This window comes from Wyeomyia smithii, chromosome 3 (assembly GCF_029784165.1).
Source record: "Wyeomyia smithii strain HCP4-BCI-WySm-NY-G18 chromosome 3, ASM2978416v1, whole genome shotgun sequence".
Classification (NCBI taxonomy): Eukaryota; Metazoa; Arthropoda; class Insecta; order Diptera; family Culicidae; genus Wyeomyia; species Wyeomyia smithii.
The window spans coordinates 167,755,563-167,775,564 of record NC_073696.1 but is presented as its reverse complement, the minus strand read 5'-3'; the positions used below and the strand labels follow the sequence as shown (position 1 = coordinate 167,775,564).

Here is a 20,002-nt window from a genome sequence, read left to right as displayed (position 1 = left end):
AAACGAATTTGGAACGTAAATCACCGAGATTTAAAATTACAACTTAAATCTTTTAACTTGACCTCCAAACTTAATTTCTAAAACCTAACCTTTAAGAAAACAAGTGTTGAAAGGATATGGAGGATACGTAAGATGCGTGATGCAGTTGGTAAACAATAGAGGTGGTGTAGTACAAGTAGGGTATCGAACGTCTTCAGCAGTGGTTTTCTTTTAACATCTAACTCGCGGCTTGAATTCTATACCCAAGTGGTTCTTAATAAATTTCTTAATAATATTGATTTTATTTATTTTTTTGAATGAAATTTTTAAAGAATGGATGAAACGGTGCTAAATGAATAAACCATGTGATTAGAGGGCTTCTTGGTTATTGGGTTACAAAGTCCGCTTTGAATATCGTGTAATCGCAGATTCAAATTTTGAAAAAAAAAATGAACCATTCGATGTACAGTAATGTACATATGTTTATTCTTAAGCTTCCTTCCTTCACAATATATTCTACAACACCCGAATGAAATCGTTTTATCGTTCCGTTTTTCGACACTGTGCCTGTCGTGATTGTTGAGCGCTCAGCAAAAAACAATTCAATATATTCGCCTTGATAGTTTGTGCTACCCGGTGTCTAATTAGTTCTTCTACTATTTTGGTCTTCACACATCCAGATTGCAAGTAGGTAGCTGCATTTCTAAAATCCACAAATAATCACGTTATCAAGATGAGAGCTTATGGCAAATTCATTGTATGAATATTATTTTGCATGGGACACATGGAGAGTACACAATCAAAGTGCAATATATTGTAAAACATCTATATACTCTTATCAATAGAAATGCTAAACCTTGTCCCAGGAAAAACCGCAAATTATTCCACCTAGCGAGCGGTGAGACCCAGCCTTTCTCTTTCGAACTTATTATTTGTTTGAATAGATTTGCATGAAACCTTCAATAATTAGAAATAAATACACCTTGATAATTTGTGCAGCAATTGAGATCGAAGTAAACCACGGACGCGATTATTTCCTGTTTTCTCTTTGAATATTCTTAAATTTATTGTTTGCGGATAGTGTTTCATAAATGGAATCGTAAATCGAATCAAATCAAAGGTAAACTTGCTGGTTAAGCAAAAATAGACCCTGCAATTGTGGATTCAGACGAGAAATCATAAAATTCAAGTGACCGATAAGCAATTAACTGTAAAAATTGTGAACTATCCGCACCAGGAAAAAGGAAAAAAATCCGAAACTTGTATATGTTGTGTGTAATTTATGGTGTCGAGTTGAGTGCGCCCGATGGAAAGGAAACAGAAAGGTCACTTACATGGTGGTACATTGAGATATAAAGACACGAGCTTAACTAACAGCTGGCTCTGTCTAAATGGCGTAAACAGGTGCCGTCTACTGGCGAATAGACGTATCACAGCAATCGAGCTATCTACGTGAGAGTTTTGTGAAGTCAAATTTATATTCAGTCGATTAGCGACAATTTCACAAAAAATATTGCGATCAATTGAATACTGTAATCTGTTTAAACTTCAATGCTTTTATTTTTTGATTTTTCAAGCTTTTGATTAAGTATTGTATAAAGATATGTTTAATTACTACAATCGAATTTTGTTACAGCGGTATACGATATAACGATAACGGTACTATGACAAAATCGGCAGTTTAACAATGAAGATAAGAATATGTTTTGGTTAAGCGCGTGTTAGCATTTTGTAATTCTATAGGCTCTGGATGCGTGAAAATTTGCCATTTTGTTACTTTTGATAGATAGATTTTACGTCAACAAATCCCTACACAACCCCCAATCCAATTCCGAAGTACTTACGGAAGTGTCACTGAGTCGGTGGCCTTCCATTAAGTACCACATAAACAATATCCTTTCCAATATCCTCAAGCTACGTTAAAGATGGGCGTGGCCAGCAATGATGACATCAGGCCCACTTCATCTTCAGATTAGTACAAATGTTACTCCCAAACATTGTTCTTCATACAATCTCTCATCCTCATCCCCATTGTTCTTCATACAATCAACTCATCCTTTTATTTCAAATTTATTTCATAAAAGAAAAATCGAGCAAACTGGCTTCGAGGGGGAAAGCATACAAGAACTATGCCATTTTCTCAGCACTGCTTTCTGGAATCTTATTTAAGTGTTCCAGAACATTGAGAAACAATTTGTCAAGCGCTTTGGTATACGGGACGTCAATCAAATCTCAAATATTTCTCTAGAAATGTTTCTTCCACGTTCGTAAATACTTGTTGATCTCAGTTTTTGGACGAGAAGCTTTCTGATTTTTCCGTTTTTCCGTTTCTTTGATTTTTCAGACGACAGACCAAGGTACTTCTTTTAATTCCGCAGGTGTCAGAAGCGTGTCTCAAAGACATTGTTCCGTTAGAAACTCTTTCCAGCTCATCTTCGTTGATACTTGCTCTATCGGTTTTCCTTTTGTAGTTTCGAACCATTTTTAGGACTGAGAATCAGTCTAAATCGCTATTTGTTAATAAACAACAATCAAACACAAATTTTTTAGGTGTCCGAATGTGCCCCATGAACAATGTCCGAATGTACCCCACCACCATCTGAAGACAAATCTTAATTTTATCTCATAAATATAATCTTTGTTTCCCGGATGTTATCACGTTTTTACATTGCATATTAGTTACGAACTAAGGTGGTGTACTTAAATTTTTAAATCGTTCACAAAGGAATTAAAGAAATACATAAAACTTTAAGCTCAAACGGTTGAAAACATAATCAAAAGTGGCACTGTGTTGTTTTCGTAAGTAATAAACAACCAAAAGCTATCAAACTATATGGTAGATATTGGCGAAAGGGCTTCCAACTTACTCATATCTTTAGTTTGGTTAAAAATTGCACCATTTGTTCTTTTTAAGCTCTGTCCGAAACAGCCCCCTTCAGAAACTGCCCCCCTTTTCCTTACTATTTAGACGTTCCCGGTATTGCTCGTGATTACAAATCAAATTTTACATTTTATACTTCAATTATTACTTCAGACACAACATTATTATACTTTTATTGGATTGAATTTGGCAATTTAAGGTTGTCTTCCAGAAACCATAAATCGCAAAATCGGATTTCAAAATGAAGTTGATTTTTGGCCTCTGGGTATCATACTGTTCCACAAACTCTCAGATTGAATGATATTTGGTCTGCTTAGGCTGTTGTTCATCAGGGAAAATTTTCCTACTACCTATATATGAGTATTAGGGTGGGGAAAAATAATCGATTTTCCAGAACCAAGTTTTTTTGGTTCCTTTCGGGATCCCAAACAACCCTAAACTTACCTGAAGTCGATTGGTCTTGTCTCCGCTTGGCGCATTGCATTTCAAATTTGTATGAAAATTTATATGGGAAAACCTACTTTTTTGTATTTACCTTTCTAGAGAGCTCAAGAATACTCAAATAATGCACTACATTATGAAAAAGTATAGTATTTTAGATGCCTAACAACTTTGCCAAAGACACTGAATAGCTAGGACGTCCATAAGAAGAGCTATAGCTGTTCAAAGTTGAGTATGTCGATTCAAATGCAGAAAATCTTCTATTCTTCCAACATTACCAATGTACCGGCATCAGTAGGATTCCCATCAGAAGTAACCTGTCGTAACGAGTTTATACACTCAGCTGGATCAAGTAAACAAATTTAAGTCAATATTCTAGGCGTAGATAGAATCTACAACGTGTTTCAGAGGTAACTTCTGATGGAAATCTGACTGACGCCGGTACACTGGCAGTGTTGGCAGAAAAAATTATTTGCAACATATATTTCGACATACTCAACTTTGAACAGCTCTCGTATTTTTTTGGCTCACCCTAGCTTTTTTGTGTCTTCGGCCAAGTTGTTAGGCATCGAAAAACCTACCGTTTGAAGTCATGAAACCTATGGTTTGAGCCATTTTGAGCTCTTTAGAATGGAAAATGCAAAAAAGTTGGTTTTTCCATACAAATCTCCATATAAATTTAAAATGCAATGCGCCAAGCGGAGACAAAACCAATCGACTTGCAATAAATTCAGGATTGTTTGGGGTCCCAAACTGAACCAAAAAAATGTCAAATTTCAGTTATATATATAAATATATATATATATATATATATATATATATATATATATATATATATATATATATATATATATATATATATATATATATATATATATATATATATATATATATATATATATATATATATATATATATATATATATATATATATATATATATATATAAATATATAGGAAAATTTTCCCTGATGAACAATAGCCTAAGCAGACCAAATATCATTTAATCTGAGAATCACAGATCGACTTGAACTGTCCTACAGTACGGTCGCATTTACCAACAGCTCGAGGCTAAGTCTTAGACTACCGAGAGATATTGAAATTTTGTTTTTCGCTTTCAACAGGCAATCTTCTTGAAAGACTACCTGTTGAAACGCAAATTAATTAATTTGTTTTTAACGTTAACGAGTGTTTAGTGAGTAAATTTGGTTTGAGATATTTCTACTTAAATTCTATAGTGAAGTGAAAGTGTAGTGAAGTTTTCCAGTTATGCCTGGAAAAAATAAAAAAGCTCGCTTTGATGCGGCTTCAAGAAAACGTGAGGCATCTCCTCCAAGTGACACTGAAATTTCGACTAACAAGTATGATATTCTTTCTTCCGTTGTGGATCAAGAAATTCAAACTTCTCATATTGAGCATAAAGCCGTTATGAAGAAGGTTAAAGTTCCACCTATTGTGGTATTTGTAGCCAATTTTAAAGCATTTCGATCAGAGCTTTCATCGTTTCTGTCGGATGTGAAAGTTAATTTTCAAATTGGCCGCCAAGGCGAAATTCGTATTTTGGCCGAATCTCTTGATGGCCATAAACATCTTTTACAGTATTTGACTGAAAAGATGTATAAATTTTATTCTTTTGATGCCAAAAACGAGAGACCGTTTAAGGCTGTTTCAAAAGGTCTTTCAAATGACCAAACTATTGAGGAAATTAAAGAATGTTTGTCGGAATCACTTGGTTTTGCTCCCAACCAAGTAATTTTGATGAAACGAAAGGTAAATGCCAAAATTAATCAAACTGGAATACACCAGGAAAATTACTTAGTACATTTTGATCGTACCAAAGTAAATAATTTGAAATGTTTGGAAAAAGCACGTGTTTTATTTAACGTACGAATAAAGTGGGAAAAATTCAAGAGACATGGAGAAATCCATAATCTTACTCAATGTCTAAATTGTCAAGCCTATGGTCATGGAACTCGAAACTGCCATATGGCGGCAAAATGTATGATTTGTGGTGACACTGGTCACACGAAAGATATCTGCCTCGTGAAAGAGACCACTAATAGTTTTAAATGTGTAAATTGTGGGGGAAATCACAAATCTAATTTCTTTAATTGTCCTGTAAGGTCAAAAATTATTGCTTCCAGACAACGTAGAAATTCTAAGCAACCTGTTGTCAATGTGGGTATACAAAAGACTTTCAATACTGTTCAGGCATCACCAGCACTTTCATTAGCAGGTGTGTCTGTAGGTAATAATTTAAATTCAGATAACAAACTTCAGACAAAAAATCCTGTTCAGGCAACACCAGGCTGTTCATATGCCAGTGTCCTTACAGGTAATATTTCAAATTCAAACAGTAACAAACCATTCGTGTTTGGTGCTGAAAAGTCAGCCAGTATTGATTTAGGGAGTCCAACTCCAGAAAAGATTGAATACCTACAACAATCCATGCTGCAGCTAATGTCCGTTTTGTTGAACTGTAACTCGATGTACGAGGCTGTTCAAGAAGGTATAAAATTTACAACTAATATTGTTATGAAATTGAAATTCAGCAATGATTTTAAATAATGCTGTAAATTTTCTAAATTGGAATGCTCGCTCTTTAAAAGCGAAAGAGGATGAATTTTTCAATTTTTTAACAGTCCACGATGTGTATATTGCAGTTGTGACTGAAACGCTTTTAAAGCCAAATGTTAAACTAAAAAAGAACCCAAATTACATGGTTCATAGGTTTGATAGAATTGATGTTGCCGGTGGTGGAGTTGCAATAGTTATCCACCGTCGAATAAAACATCGTTTTTTACCCCATCTTGAAACCAAAGTTATCGAGAGTTTGGGAATTGAAATTGAAACAAGTATTGGCACTTTATTTATAGCCGCAGTGTATTTGCCTTTTCAATGCACTGGTGAGCGAAAAAATTATTTCAAGGGAGATTTGCAAAAACTCACAAGAAATATATCTAAATTTTTAATCATCGGTGATTTTAATGCGAAACATCGATTGGAATAATGCTCAAAGCAATTCCAATGGAAAAATATTGTTTAATGATTGCTCGGCTGGATTTTATTCAGTTTTATTTCCAAATGGTCCTACATGTTATTCTTCTATTAGGAATCCATCTACAATTGATTTGGTACTAACAAATCAAAGTCATTCATGCAGTGATTTATTAACTCATGCTGACTTTGATTCTGATCATCTTCCCATAACATTTTCTATTTCCCATGAAACTATTTTAAATCCCACTAGATCTGTGTTAAATTATCACAAGACTAATTGGGATAGATGTCGTTCTACGATCGAAGAAAATATGAATGATGATATTATTTTACAAAATAGTTCTGACATTGACAGAGCGTTAGATAATTTTAGCAGCTTAATACTCAATGCCCGGAATTTATCAGTTCCTAAGGCTCGAGTGAAATTTAATGCACCAATTATTGACAGTGAACTTCAACTTCTTATACGTTTGAAGAACATACGGAGACGTCAATACCAAAGATCTCGTGATCCTGCTTTGAAAATTATTTTTCAAGAATTGCAAAAGGAAATTAAACATAGATTCACTCTCTTGCGAAATGAGAATTTCATGAGAGAAGTTGAACAACTAAAACCTTATTCAAAACCTTTCTGGAAGCTTTCGAAGGTTCTTAAGAAACCTTCGAAGCCCATTCCAGTCCTTAAAGATGGTGATTGCATTTTTCTAACGAATGAACAAAAACCTCAAAAACTTGCTCAGCAGTTTGAGAGCGTTCATAACTCCAATTTGAACGTAGTAAGTCCTATTGAAAATTAAGTAAACCAAAAGTATGATCAGATCACCACCCAAGAATTTCTTCCTGAAGAGGTATTGGAAACAAACTTGAATGAGGTGCGAACTATTCTCAAAAAAATCAAAAACATGAAAGCACCAGGAGATGATGGGATTTTCTATATCCTTATTAAAAGACTTCCCGAAAACTCTTTAAATTTCTTGATAAAAATTTTAAACAGAAGCTTTGCACTAGCACATTTTCCTACGAAATGGAAAAATGCCAAAGTCACTCCAATTTTAAAACCCGAGAAGAATCCAGCTGAGGCACCAAGTTATCGTCCAATTAGTTCACTTTCCTCTATTAGCAAACTTTTTGAAAGAATAATTCTCGATTGAATGATAACATATATTAATGAGAACTCAATTTTTGCAAATGAGCAGTTACTATCAAAATGGTAAATCTGACAGTTTGCCTGTTAGAGCTGGTGTGCCCCAGGGGAGTATCTTGGGCCCAGTCTTATATAACATTTTTACTTCTGATCTTCCTGATTTACCACCAGGTTGTGAGAAATCTCTGTTTTGTGACGATACAAGCATTTCCGCAAAAGGAAATAGCCTTCGTGTTATATGCAGTCGGCTACAAAAAAGTTTAGGTATATTTACTTCATACTTGCAGAAATGGAAGATTTCCCCTAATGCTTCTAAAACACAGTTAATTATTTTTCCTCATAAGCCAAGAGTTTCATTTCTCAAACCCACCCATAACCACGTTATTAAGATGAACGGTGTGGTCTCAAATTGGTCTGATGAAGTTAAATACTTAGGGCTAATTTATGATAAGAATCTTACTTTCAAGGAGCACATTGAAAATATCCAGTCAAAGTGCAATAAGTATATCAAATGTTTATATCCTCTTATCAACAGGAATTCTAGACTTTGTCTCAAGAATAAACTGTTGATTTACAAACAAATTTTTAGGCCAGCAATGTTATATGCAGTTCCCATCTGGACAAGTTGTTGTACAACCAGGAAGAAGACACTTCAAATGATTCAGAATAAACTTTTGAAAATGATTTTGAAGCGTCCTCCCTGGTTAAGCACGAACGAGCTACATAGGCTCACTAATGTAGAAACATTAGAAAATTTGTCAAGTCAAATTATCAACAAATTCCGACAAAAATCGTTGCAATCCTCAATTGCAACGATTAGCTCACTTTATAGTCAGTAAGATAGTTTTAAGTTTATTTTAAGTTTTGTTTTATTCCTTTTTTTTCTTTGACAAGTAGGTTTAATAATTTTCCTACAATAACATTAACTTAACTGCGAAAGCTAATAACATTCAATAATATAAAAAAGCGTACAAACATATATATATATATATATATATATATATATATATATATATATATATATATATATATATATATATATATATATATATATATATATATATATATATATATATATATATATATATATATATATATATATATGTATATAATAGTGTTGAAATATCACCATTTGTGGCAGAACACACAAAACTAATTCTGAATAGATATTAGTACATAAATAAGTCATTACAAACATTCCCCCCTATTAAAAAAAAAATTCAATCTGAGAATTTGTGGAACAGTATGATACCCAGAGGCCAAAAATCAACTTCATTTTGAAATCCGATTTTGCGATTTATGGTTTCTGGAAAACAACCTTAAATTGCCAAATTCAATCCAATAAAAATATACTAATGTTGTATCTGAAGTAATAATTGAAGTATAAAATGTAAAATTTGATTTTTAATCACGAGCAATACCGGGAACGTCTAAATAGTAAGGAAAAGGGGGGCAGTTTCTGAAGGGGGCTGTTTCGGACAGAGCTTAAAAAGAACAAATGGTGCAATTTTCAACCAAACTAAAAATATGAGTAAGTTGGAAGCCCTTTCGCCAATATCTACCATATAGTTTGATAGCTTTTGGTTGTTTATTACTTACGAAAACAACACAGTGCCACTTTTTATTATGTTTTCAACCGTTTGAGTTAAAAGTTTTATGTATTTCTTTAATTCCTTCGTGAACGATTTAAAAATTTAAGTACACCACCTTAGTTCGTAACTAATATGCAATGTAAAAACGTGATAACATCCGGGAAACAAAGATTATATTTATGAGATAAAATTAAGATTTGTCTTCAGATGGTGGTGGGGTACATTCGCAAATCGTTCATGGGGCACATTCGGACACCTAAAAAATTTGTGTTTGATTGTTGTTTATTAACAAATAGCGATTTAGACTGATTCTCAGTCCTAAAAATGGTTCGAAACTACAAAAGGAAAACCGATAGAGCAAGTATCAACAAAGATGAGCTGGAAAGAGTTTCTAACGGAACAATGTCTTTGAGACACGCTTCTGATACCTGCGGAATTAAAAGAAGTACCTTGGTCTGTCGTCTGAAAAATCAAAGAAACGGAAAAACGGAAAAATCAGAAAGCTTCTCGTCCAAAAACTGAGATCAACAAGTATTTACGAACGTGGAAGAAACATTTCTAGAGAAATATTTGAGATTTGATTGACGTCCCGTATACCAAAGCGCTTGACAAATTGTTTCTCAATGTTCTGGAACACTTAAATAAGATTCCAGAAATAAGTGCCAAGAAAATGGCATAGTTCTTGTATGCTTTCCCCCTCGAAGCCAGTTTGCTCGATTTTTCTTTTATGAAATAAATTTGAAACAAAAGGATGAGTTTCGAAGTTTGCAAAGCATCTGATCTCAGTCTCTGTTTATATGGAAGAAATAGTTGAAAAACACAAAATTTTCATTAATCTAAAAATGTTTTTCAACACTGTCCAAAAGTGCGCGACTGTCCGAAACTACCCCACACACGGGGCACATTCGGACAAAAAATCATTTTTGAAAGATTCAAATAAATCGATCGAAATCAATCGTACACTTCTAACACGCTTATATGATACTCTGATGTACAAGCAACAGACAGGATAAATTCAGATTTTTTTTAAAAGATAACAAAAAAATTTCATTGAAATTCATGGTAAAAAAAGTGTCCGAAACTGCCCCCCTCTTCTCTACAATATATTTTGATCAATCAATTTCGTTTCTTTCCGTAACTTTTGTACCACGTATCAAATTGTAATGAAATTTATTATTTGTACGTTTGAGAGACAGTCCGTAGTTAAGTTCAAATAAGTCGTGTAACCTTTGAGTTAATAGAATTTCGTTGTTTTCAGAATTCAATGCATAACGTTTGAAATAAAGGTTCGATTATAATTAAATTAAATGGCAACCAAACCTTTCATTTGACACTGAGATCGTTGAAAATACTTCAGCCATCTTTGGGAAAACAAGTGAATTTGAAAATTCATCGAAACTTGTTTCTTTTCACAACTTTTGAACCACATGCCTAATCATTATAAAATTCCTTAGTTAAATCTTAACTAGCCCGTTAATTTGATACCATTATTGCTCAAATTAATTGTGTTGTTTCTGAGATAATGAAATTCGTGATTTTCACATTTTGATACATTACAGACAAAGTTACAGTCCGATTACAATGAAATTCATTAGCGTGTTATGAGGCAGCTAGACCTTCTATTTGACACTAATTTTATGAAAATCGGTTCAGCCATCTCTGAGAACAGTGAGTGAGTTTAAGTATTCTTCGAAATATGTTTCTTTTCATAGCTGAATTTCACATTTTTAAACATAACAGGCAAATTTAGAGTCCGATTGCAAAACAAATCAATAAGGTCTTATGGGGCAACTAGATCTCCAATTGACACTGATTTTATGAAAATCGGTCCAGCCAACTCTGAGAAACATGAGATTAAACAGTCTCCAGAACACGTTTCTTTTCATAACTTTTGAATCACAAGTTCAATCTTTATAAAATTCAAAAGTTAAGGATTTTTAAGGTAGCCCGCTCATTTAAAACTAATTTTGTTAAAATCGGTTGTGTAGTTTCTGAGATAATGATGGTTCGTGATTTTTACAAATAAATAATAAAAATTAAAGCATTTATAATCTCTTATATGTTTTTCATTCTTTTGATTTGTATATTCATTTTTTAAATTCAATGATAAACGATTTTTTTCACATCTAAACGATACTTGTGAATCTCGTTTTACACACATTTAAAATATGATCAATTTCATCATATCAAAAATTAAAACTGTATCAATTCACGTAATAAAACTATTTATTATCATAAGCAAAGCAAAGCCTTGGTGCTACATTCCGATTCGGAACTTGACTTTCTGTTTATTTATACACAGGCTTCGCAGCCAACTGTTTAGTGTACAGGACAATTGCGGGGTTAGCGCTACGATCCTACTGACACTAACAGTCTCTCACGAGCCGAGACTTGGACCTACGACGACTGGTTTGTTAGGCCAACATCGTACCTCGAAACTATCTGGGAATTAATTTATTATCATAATATAATTTAAACCAATAATAATGTGAATGTTGATCCCCGTGATTTTGGGATTTGCGATTTCAGATGGCTTTCCCACACACGGTTGTGATGTCGGGTTCGACTCAGCACTCGGACGCGGTGTATCGTTGTACTTATCCTACAACATGCAAAATTTGCCAAAAACAATATCGATAACGAATTCTCTCAACTCATCATAGTAGATCGAGACCGCTATTTGCCCTCCAGGCTAGCATGCGATATTGTTGCTTGTTGTTTACACTTTACTAAAAATTGTAATCCATTTAGCTCAGATTTACATAATATACAATTTATGTTAATAAAACCGAAATGATTTTAATGAAAAAATACATTCAGATGTACTAAACAATGTTTATCAAATATTTTATAAGAATAAAAATTTTAAAACCTCGAAAACTAACGGTATATTGATGTTGAGGACAGTTAAAGCATTATGGCAGAACAGAAAATATGCCGATATACGATAGGGACAGCTTTGCCTAATTGGAGTTAGGTTCTATAATTTTATTAAGCACAACGATGTACTTAATTAAATGTGACTTACCTCCGTCTATTAACTTGCTTTTATTCAATATCAACACTGTGATGTTGCATTAATTTCATAAAAGTATTTCAATCGCTAGATCCAAACAGACACCAGTGATCTCTAATGATTTTATTCAGCATTCCACGTACAACCAACCTACCTCAGTGAGCGGTGTGGTACAACTATAATAAAGAATTGCCATTCATGATGTGGTCCCTTGACGTACGTATGTCTCTGTTTTGTTTACATCTACCGTATCGTAGCATTCACTGACATCAAAATATATGGCTGATGATACTTGTACTGCTAAAAAATTAATGCTTATACGCTCCTTTACTCTTGTTGTAAACGTTTCGGTAAACGCTCGCGTACAGTAGTGCGAAGTAGAATCAATTGAACAATGAGAATGAACTGCTCTATACCTCTCTTATACATCAAAAATTTTACTCACACATACCCGTTTCCATCGCGAACAATTGAGACCACTGTACCTTCGTTCCATCCTCGGCATAATTAATTTCATATGCCTAGGCAGTTAGTACAAATTGGGGATAGCTTTTTAAATTGCCTACTAAAATCCAACAGGTATAGAAAAATAATATGTATGCCCAATAGTGTTACGAGTAATACATTCACGATTTATAGATATATAATAAAAGATCTATGAAAGTTAAGACAAATAAATGTAACGAGTCTTTTAAAAGAAACAATTGCAATTGACAATATGTAAAAGGTTCTCTCAAGTAACGACACATGCTAGTCCAACACGCTAATTCGTTAATGATATGTTCGAAACACGGCTGAGGAACCTTCGAAGACCATGTCGAAAAAACAGTCAGTCCAGTTTTAAGATCGACGCGCACTAAGCCAGCAATACAAAATTGTATGCATATTAAGCGAAATAATTGATAACGTGTTTTGCTAAACCGCACTCTTTTGGGCGGTTCGAATTAAAAGTAAATTCAAGACTGTTGGTGGGTCACCATGGAACACAGATTGAACTTTTAATTTACTAATATGATTTCTTTATGAAATTCACATTTCTAGTCGTAAGTTACGCCCATCAGTATAGCTATATTTTGGAATTTACTCACAACAGCTATGTTAAAGTTAATTTCGAATCACTGCACAGTGAAACGATTCGAAACGTGTACGGTTCTTATAACAAAAATGAGCATAAAATTTAAAAAAAGTAGTGTTTCTGAATGTATCTCATGACAAAAAAAATTATAAACTTTAGATGCGAGTTGAAAATTTCACAATGCGATGTCTCTGGCGTAAAATGTAAATTCATATAAGGCCTTTACAAATTTTATTTTTATTTTATATTTTAAACGTTTAGATTTGATGTCATCTCAAATTTTTATTGGAAAAATTTTCTGGGACTAAGAAATCCTTGAGCCAATGGAACGCATGAAAACAAAAGACTTTCGAATTTCGTTTAGCAGAAGCGTCTTCTCGAAAAATGACTCCGTACAAAATTTCAGCTTATTCGGACATCGGGAAAAGTTGTCACAAACAATTAAAGTTTCACTTTTTCGACTGCTGTAGAAAAGTACAGATAGTTCATGAAATGTTTGATATCGAAATTTTTTATGCCAAATGTTTTAGAAATACATATATCGTCGAGATCTTGTGTTATAAAAAATAACTGCAAAAAATCGACTTTCTAGGATTTGGAAATTTTTGAGATGAGGGAGTTTTCCATCTGAAACATTTCCAAGTCCCATGTTTATTCGTCCGCACATACGTATTTCAATTGCGACATTTCGTTAGTTGGATTTAATACTGGCACAACTCAAAATTTTAGAGTTTTGAGTTATTTATGGCAAACGATGCCAAATACTATAAAATTTCATCTCACAAAGACCCGTTTCAAAATTCACAATCTCTCTAAAAATATAAGTAAATGTGGACACATTAAAGCACAAATCTAAAATATCCCTAAAAAGACGGAAAAATGAGGTTACAACTCTTATAACTTGCTTATTTCATACACATGATAGACCCAAACAAGGTCAATAAAAATGGAAAGTCTTAAAATTCGATTTTTTCACGAAAATGAAAACCAAAATTTTCAAACATGTTTTTCTCGAAACTGTGAATTTTGAGTTGTGCCGTATTGATTTCAACTGACGATATATTCTTGTTCAGTGCATATATGGACTGATAAAGAGCATAGCGAGAAACCTACTCTTATTAGCTAAGAAGATGAACTTGGTACAAAAAAAGTAAGCGAATGATTCTGAACAATAGAGGGATTAAGGTTAGGTAGTACATTAGGTGGTTGGTTGTATACCGTTTCTGAAGTTTTTTGGAAGGAGATTGAAGAACCATGAAGAGTGGTTACCTACATTTTTGTTAAGAAGCGTAGATTAATGTTGATTATGAATTTCTAAACTTTCAACTACGTCTAATTCCATAGATCATTAGCGGGGCTGAGCAGGTGAATGTTATCCGAAGTTAGTTTATTTATTTATTTATTTTAAATTTCATCTAACATCGTGGTCTTAATGATATGATTTTAAAACTGGTCTAAAATTAAAAATACAGTTCGCAAGCGTTGTTTAAAAAGAAGAACACAAGAAATATTAAAGTCGAAGACGTGATAGCCTTCTTGAAAACGTGTGTGTATAGTGTTGACGGATCGTTATTACCGTATACGGTGTTCCTTGGTTCTGGCAGAATAATCTCGACTCCAGCGGCTCTATACTCAATAGGGCACATCGATGTTCGTAAAGGGGCAGGTCGTTAGGATTGAGCTATGGAAGTCTTCTTAGCGCATGACGGACAAATTTATGCTGAACAGATTCGATTCTGGATTTCACACAGCTTCATATGGTGACCAAACGACCGATGCGAACTCGAGTATCAAATGAACTAGGGAACAATAGAGAGCACGTAAGCAGATGGGGTTAATGAAGTCGTTTGTTATTTTCAAAAAAAAAACCTAGTTGACGATTGACTTTGTTAATTATACGGAATAATGCAGCTCGAAGACGGGCAACAAGGCCAACAGGATGACGTGCGCGGTTTTGCTTTTTGTATAATTTTAGTGAAAAACTTGTTTTTTTCGCGAAAAAAATAGTGTAATTGGTCAAAGTGTTAAGTTTAGGTTCTACTGCTATCCGGAAAAGTAAAGAAATGTGCCAGTGTATCTTCGTGAAACAGATAAATGGCATTTTTATTCGTTGTGTTTTGTTTGTTCTTGAGTCGCACTTCAAAATATTGAAGACAGACAGATCGAAAAATATCGTTTATGGGATTGTGTCTTGTGCTGATTGAAGAGATTTTGTGCGCCATCTACCTTCGAATAGAACAGCTAACGGTAGAGTTGCTCAAGAAGGGTTGCGACGTGCTTTTTTTCAGACTAAATATCTTTCAGGACAACTATGGATATGTCATGTGTTTGTTTGCGAACTCAATGTAACGGACACTTTCCATATTTTATCGAATCTATTTTTATTATATTTTGCGTTTTCTACTTTGAAAATTTGAAAGTTTCAGCTTCGGAAGACAGCCGATCGAGACCTTCGTTACATGCCTTAATACTTCTTATTGTATTTTATAATTTATTTTTATTATTCTCACACTATATGTACATCATTGATTAAATAATAATATCTATTTTGTTTGGATGACTTTACACGGTGAATGGTAGCGCTGCAATATTGCTGTAATAACTCATTTCAATTTATGTTTTCAGCCGCAGAAAGCAGCACAATAACAACTATTGATATGTCGTGAATTAGACTAATATAAATTCAACTATTTTATTTTAGCACAACATAACGGACAATTTCCATATGTTTTTCAAATATTATTATTATTATTCTTGCATCTTATGCACGTTCAAAAATTTAATATTTCAGCTATGGAAGGCAGCCAACCGAGATCTTCTTTACATGCCCTAATATTATACTTAATACGTTATACGTTTATATTATACGACAATGACATTTCCTTTCTTCTTAAGTCAATACATGTGCTTGTATATGCTGACGACATGAAGCTCTTTATAGAAATAATCAATGCAGAAGACTTCGAAATATTCCAAAATGAAATCAATGTATTCTACACTTGGTGCAACAAAAGTCTATTACAACTCAACATTAAAAAATGTAATTCAATAGCCTTTATCAGAAAAACAGTAACACCACCAACAGACATTTTCTTAGGAAACCAACCAGTAGAAAAATGCAAAATCGTAAGGGACCTAGGCGTAGTCTTAGACTCCAAACATACATTCATAGAACATTATAACACAATAATCACCAAAGCAAATCGTATGCTGGGTTTTATAAAACGCTTCGGCCATAATTTTCAAGACCCATACACAATCAATATTACATACGTCCGACCAATTGTGGAATATTGTAGCATTGTATGGAATCCCTATATTGTCACACATGAAGAACGCATTGAATCCGTCCAAAAACAATTTCATTTGTACGCGCTTCGTAAGTTAAATTTCATTTCCCTCACCATCATATGAAGCACGCTGCATGCTTATAGACATACAAGCACTTAAAGAACGCCGCGAACTTTCAATGCTTTATTTTATCAATGACATTATTTCTCAACGCGTGCAATGTACTAAATTATTATCACAACTAAATTTTTATGCACCCAGTCGTCAATTAGGATATCGTAAAATATTTTCGGAAAACTCTCACAGAAGTAACTACTCAAAAAATGGCCCAATAAATCACATGATGCGTCACTATAATCAGCACTGCGAAAATATCGACATCACCTTGGGCAGAAGTCAAATCAAAAAACCTAAATTAATCCACCTAGTGGTGCAGAAACCTTTGTTATACTAACTATTACTTTATACATATTTGACCAGTCACTTACAAATCGTATACCACCATAAGTCCAATTTCGATAATGAATGAAATGGATTTGAAAAATAGTTTTCAGAGAGTTAACCAAAGACGATTATTGAATTAAAGCTTGACGTGGTTTTTGCAAATAATATGAATGTTATCACTGGAGTACATGAGTCTTATTTTTTCGATCACAAACCAATTTTTAAATGCTGGCTAGAAGTATTTGTTTCTTTTTTGAGATAATCGAACGTGGGGAAAAAGTAATAGATAACAATGATGCTGATTTCATACTAGAACAGCAAACATGTATGTTAGTTTAATGCGGTTCTACTTATTCGCTTTATTTTCAGAAATTGCAGGACCTTGATTTATGAATCAGAATAAAATTTTTTTACGAATTGAAGCAAACTTGTACAAAACTGCTCTCGAAATATAGTTTAGAATTATACAGGGAAAAAATAAAGCTTTTGATGAGTGTTGTCAATTTAATTCTATCTCAAATGCATTATCTGAAAATGAAGGTTCTCCACGATCTTTGAGAATTTTAGATTTTCAGAGTGTAGGCGAGAACATTATTCTTTTCGAAGGCCTAGGCTGTATAAAAAAATCCGATCTTTTTTAAATCTTGCTGCGATAACGGGAAGTGGAATAACATGGATACTCTGTTTGCACTTAGTCTTAAATTAGAAAGCAATATTTATATCTTACATGAGCATACTGTATCATTCATAGAGATAAGTGACTTTCCACCTGCGCACACTAGTAAACGTGTATAGCCATGAAGAGTTGCTTCAACAACTTTTCCTAATTTTGCCGATTACGTTCACCAGCTACTTTAGATTCATGGTCACAAATTTAATACAACTGAAAAAATTTCCAGCTGTTCAAAACGTAGCATTGCAAACAAAACAGCGATTTATTTGTGTTTTTTTCAACGGGTGGCGGGTATGAATTTTTGGAAAAGCTTTTCAAAACATCTGCATCGCTAATTGTGTTACATGTGCAAACTGTGGGATCAGATTTTGCTACAATGCTTGGTTCCCGAAAGCTATAAATGTTTCTTACTCTTCGCAAATCTAGGTTCAACGTATAATTTAGTACATGGGCGTAGCCAGATTTCAAATAGGGGGGGGGGGTAAGCTCATCAACATTTTATAAGTAAAAAAAATGGTACACTAAGGTCGCTTTTTACGCGGGTTTTTTATGCGGCTTTTTTTTACGTGGATTCCGAAATTTACGCAGTTTTTTACGCGGATTCCGGAATTTACGCGTTTTTTAAGCGGCACGTATACCCCGCGAAAAAAGCGACTTTAGTGTGTTTTGAAAAATAGAAATAAATACTAGTCTTTAGTGATTGTTACATCAAGGCAACCAGTGAAAAGTTGTCCTTGACATTAGAGTGGAACATTATCGAGTTTGTCTTCGACGAAGAAAACGGAGTTACTTTCGGACGTTGTTGTTTAACCGCTACCAGGACCTCTTCGAGAACGATGCAGGCCAGCTGAATGATGCGCCGAAGGTACGTTTACTTCTCCGGAAGCTGGACACCCATTCGCACAGCCGCTATCTCAACTACATCCTGTCAAAGCTTCCCAAGGACGTGAAGATTGAAGACACAGTCAAGATTCTCAATGAAATCTTCGGGCATCAAACGTCAAACGTTCCGGAAGCGGTTCATGTGTATTTTCACGATTGTTGTTGACCATCTGCTGATGAACACTCAGTAAGCAGAGAGCACTCAACCGCTGTTCAAATATTGTTGACCTCAGCCAGGTTTTCAGCCGACGTAATATGCTGAACGAGCGCTCAATCGTGCATGTTTCCATGGTAGAGCAAGTGCAATTTTAACGGCTTTCTCAGTCGCAGGGAAGAAAGAACGGGCTTTAGCTAGCAGGTCTATAAGATCCAACTCTTCCAAGTTCTTACGGTCTGCTCTCATACTGCTGCAATGTTAATACAAAACTTCCATCTCCAACAAAATTATCAACTTTATAAAAAATACGAAAGGAACTAAGTAAGCATTGCAGTTTCTTCTAAAATCTGGTTCAAATTTCCAAGAAAAAGCTTAAGGGTAATTTATTAACACCAGTTAAGACGCACTACGAAGAGTATTTATAAAGATTATAAAAAGTTGTTCATGATTGTTGATTTCCTTTGAGAAATAAATAGCGATACGAAAAGAGAGGGATAGAGAAGAGGAAAAGGCAGTGAGAGAGAGAAATTATCCAGAAAGTAAAATATCCCATGTCTAAAATATACTTTGGTCAAAACTCGACAGTTCAAGCAACCAATAGAGAAGAGGAAAAAGCAGTGAGAGAGAGAAATTATCCAGAAAGTAAAATATCCCATGTCTAAAATATACTTTGGTCAAAACTCGACAGTTCAAGCAACCAATAAAAGATCGCGCTCAGTATGATTTTCAAAGATCTCTGGGGCTTTCATTTGAGCATGCGAACATCAGAATCGGAATAAGCGTTCTGTTGAAAGTGTTTTTTGTTATTTTTCTTTTTTGGGTCTATTTTGATATACTACACATATAAACAACATTTTTACACATACATACGTACAGGCACACATACACAAACAAACATAAATTGTTCAATTCGTCGATCTGAGTAAATTGGTATACAACACTAATCAAAAATCCACTCGGTAGCATTCTGTGGGAGCACAGTCGCTTTCGTTTGCGTATAAGATCATTAAAATCGGATATTGCGTTCTGTAAGAAAGATGCGTTAGTATTTTGCGGCACATACATACAGACAACATACATACACACAGACACATACACACACATACACACGAACAGACATTGCTCAGTTCGTCGAGCTGAGTCGAATGGTATATACGATTCGGCCCTCCGGATCATGGATGTATTTTGCGTTTTTCGACCGATTTTATAACCTTTGTTCAGTATAACAAAGGTGAAACGACTAACTACTGGAAATAATATATAGAATATAAGAAAACATTGTATTATTATAACTGTACTCTACATTTGCTTGACGAAATAAATAAATAAATACTTCTCATTGTTATAATTCATTTTCAATAATCTCACATTATATGAATCATATCTTTATTATTACATTAATCCAATTATATTGTTATATTATATTAT

At 33.9% G+C, this 20,002-nt stretch overlaps 1 protein-coding gene across 1 annotated transcript in view; it reads right to left on the bottom strand.

Moving 5' to 3' along the window:
* LOC129728574 (innexin inx1) overlaps positions 1–12,243 on the bottom strand; it is a 28,225-nt gene extending 15,982 nt beyond the window's left edge. Inside the window, exon 1 of the mRNA XM_055687022.1 lies at positions 12,065–12,243. The gene's annotated coding sequence lies outside the window, so the exon portion shown is untranslated. The remainder of the gene's footprint in view (positions 1–12,064) is intronic.
* Positions 12,244–20,002: the final 7,759 nt, after the last annotated feature.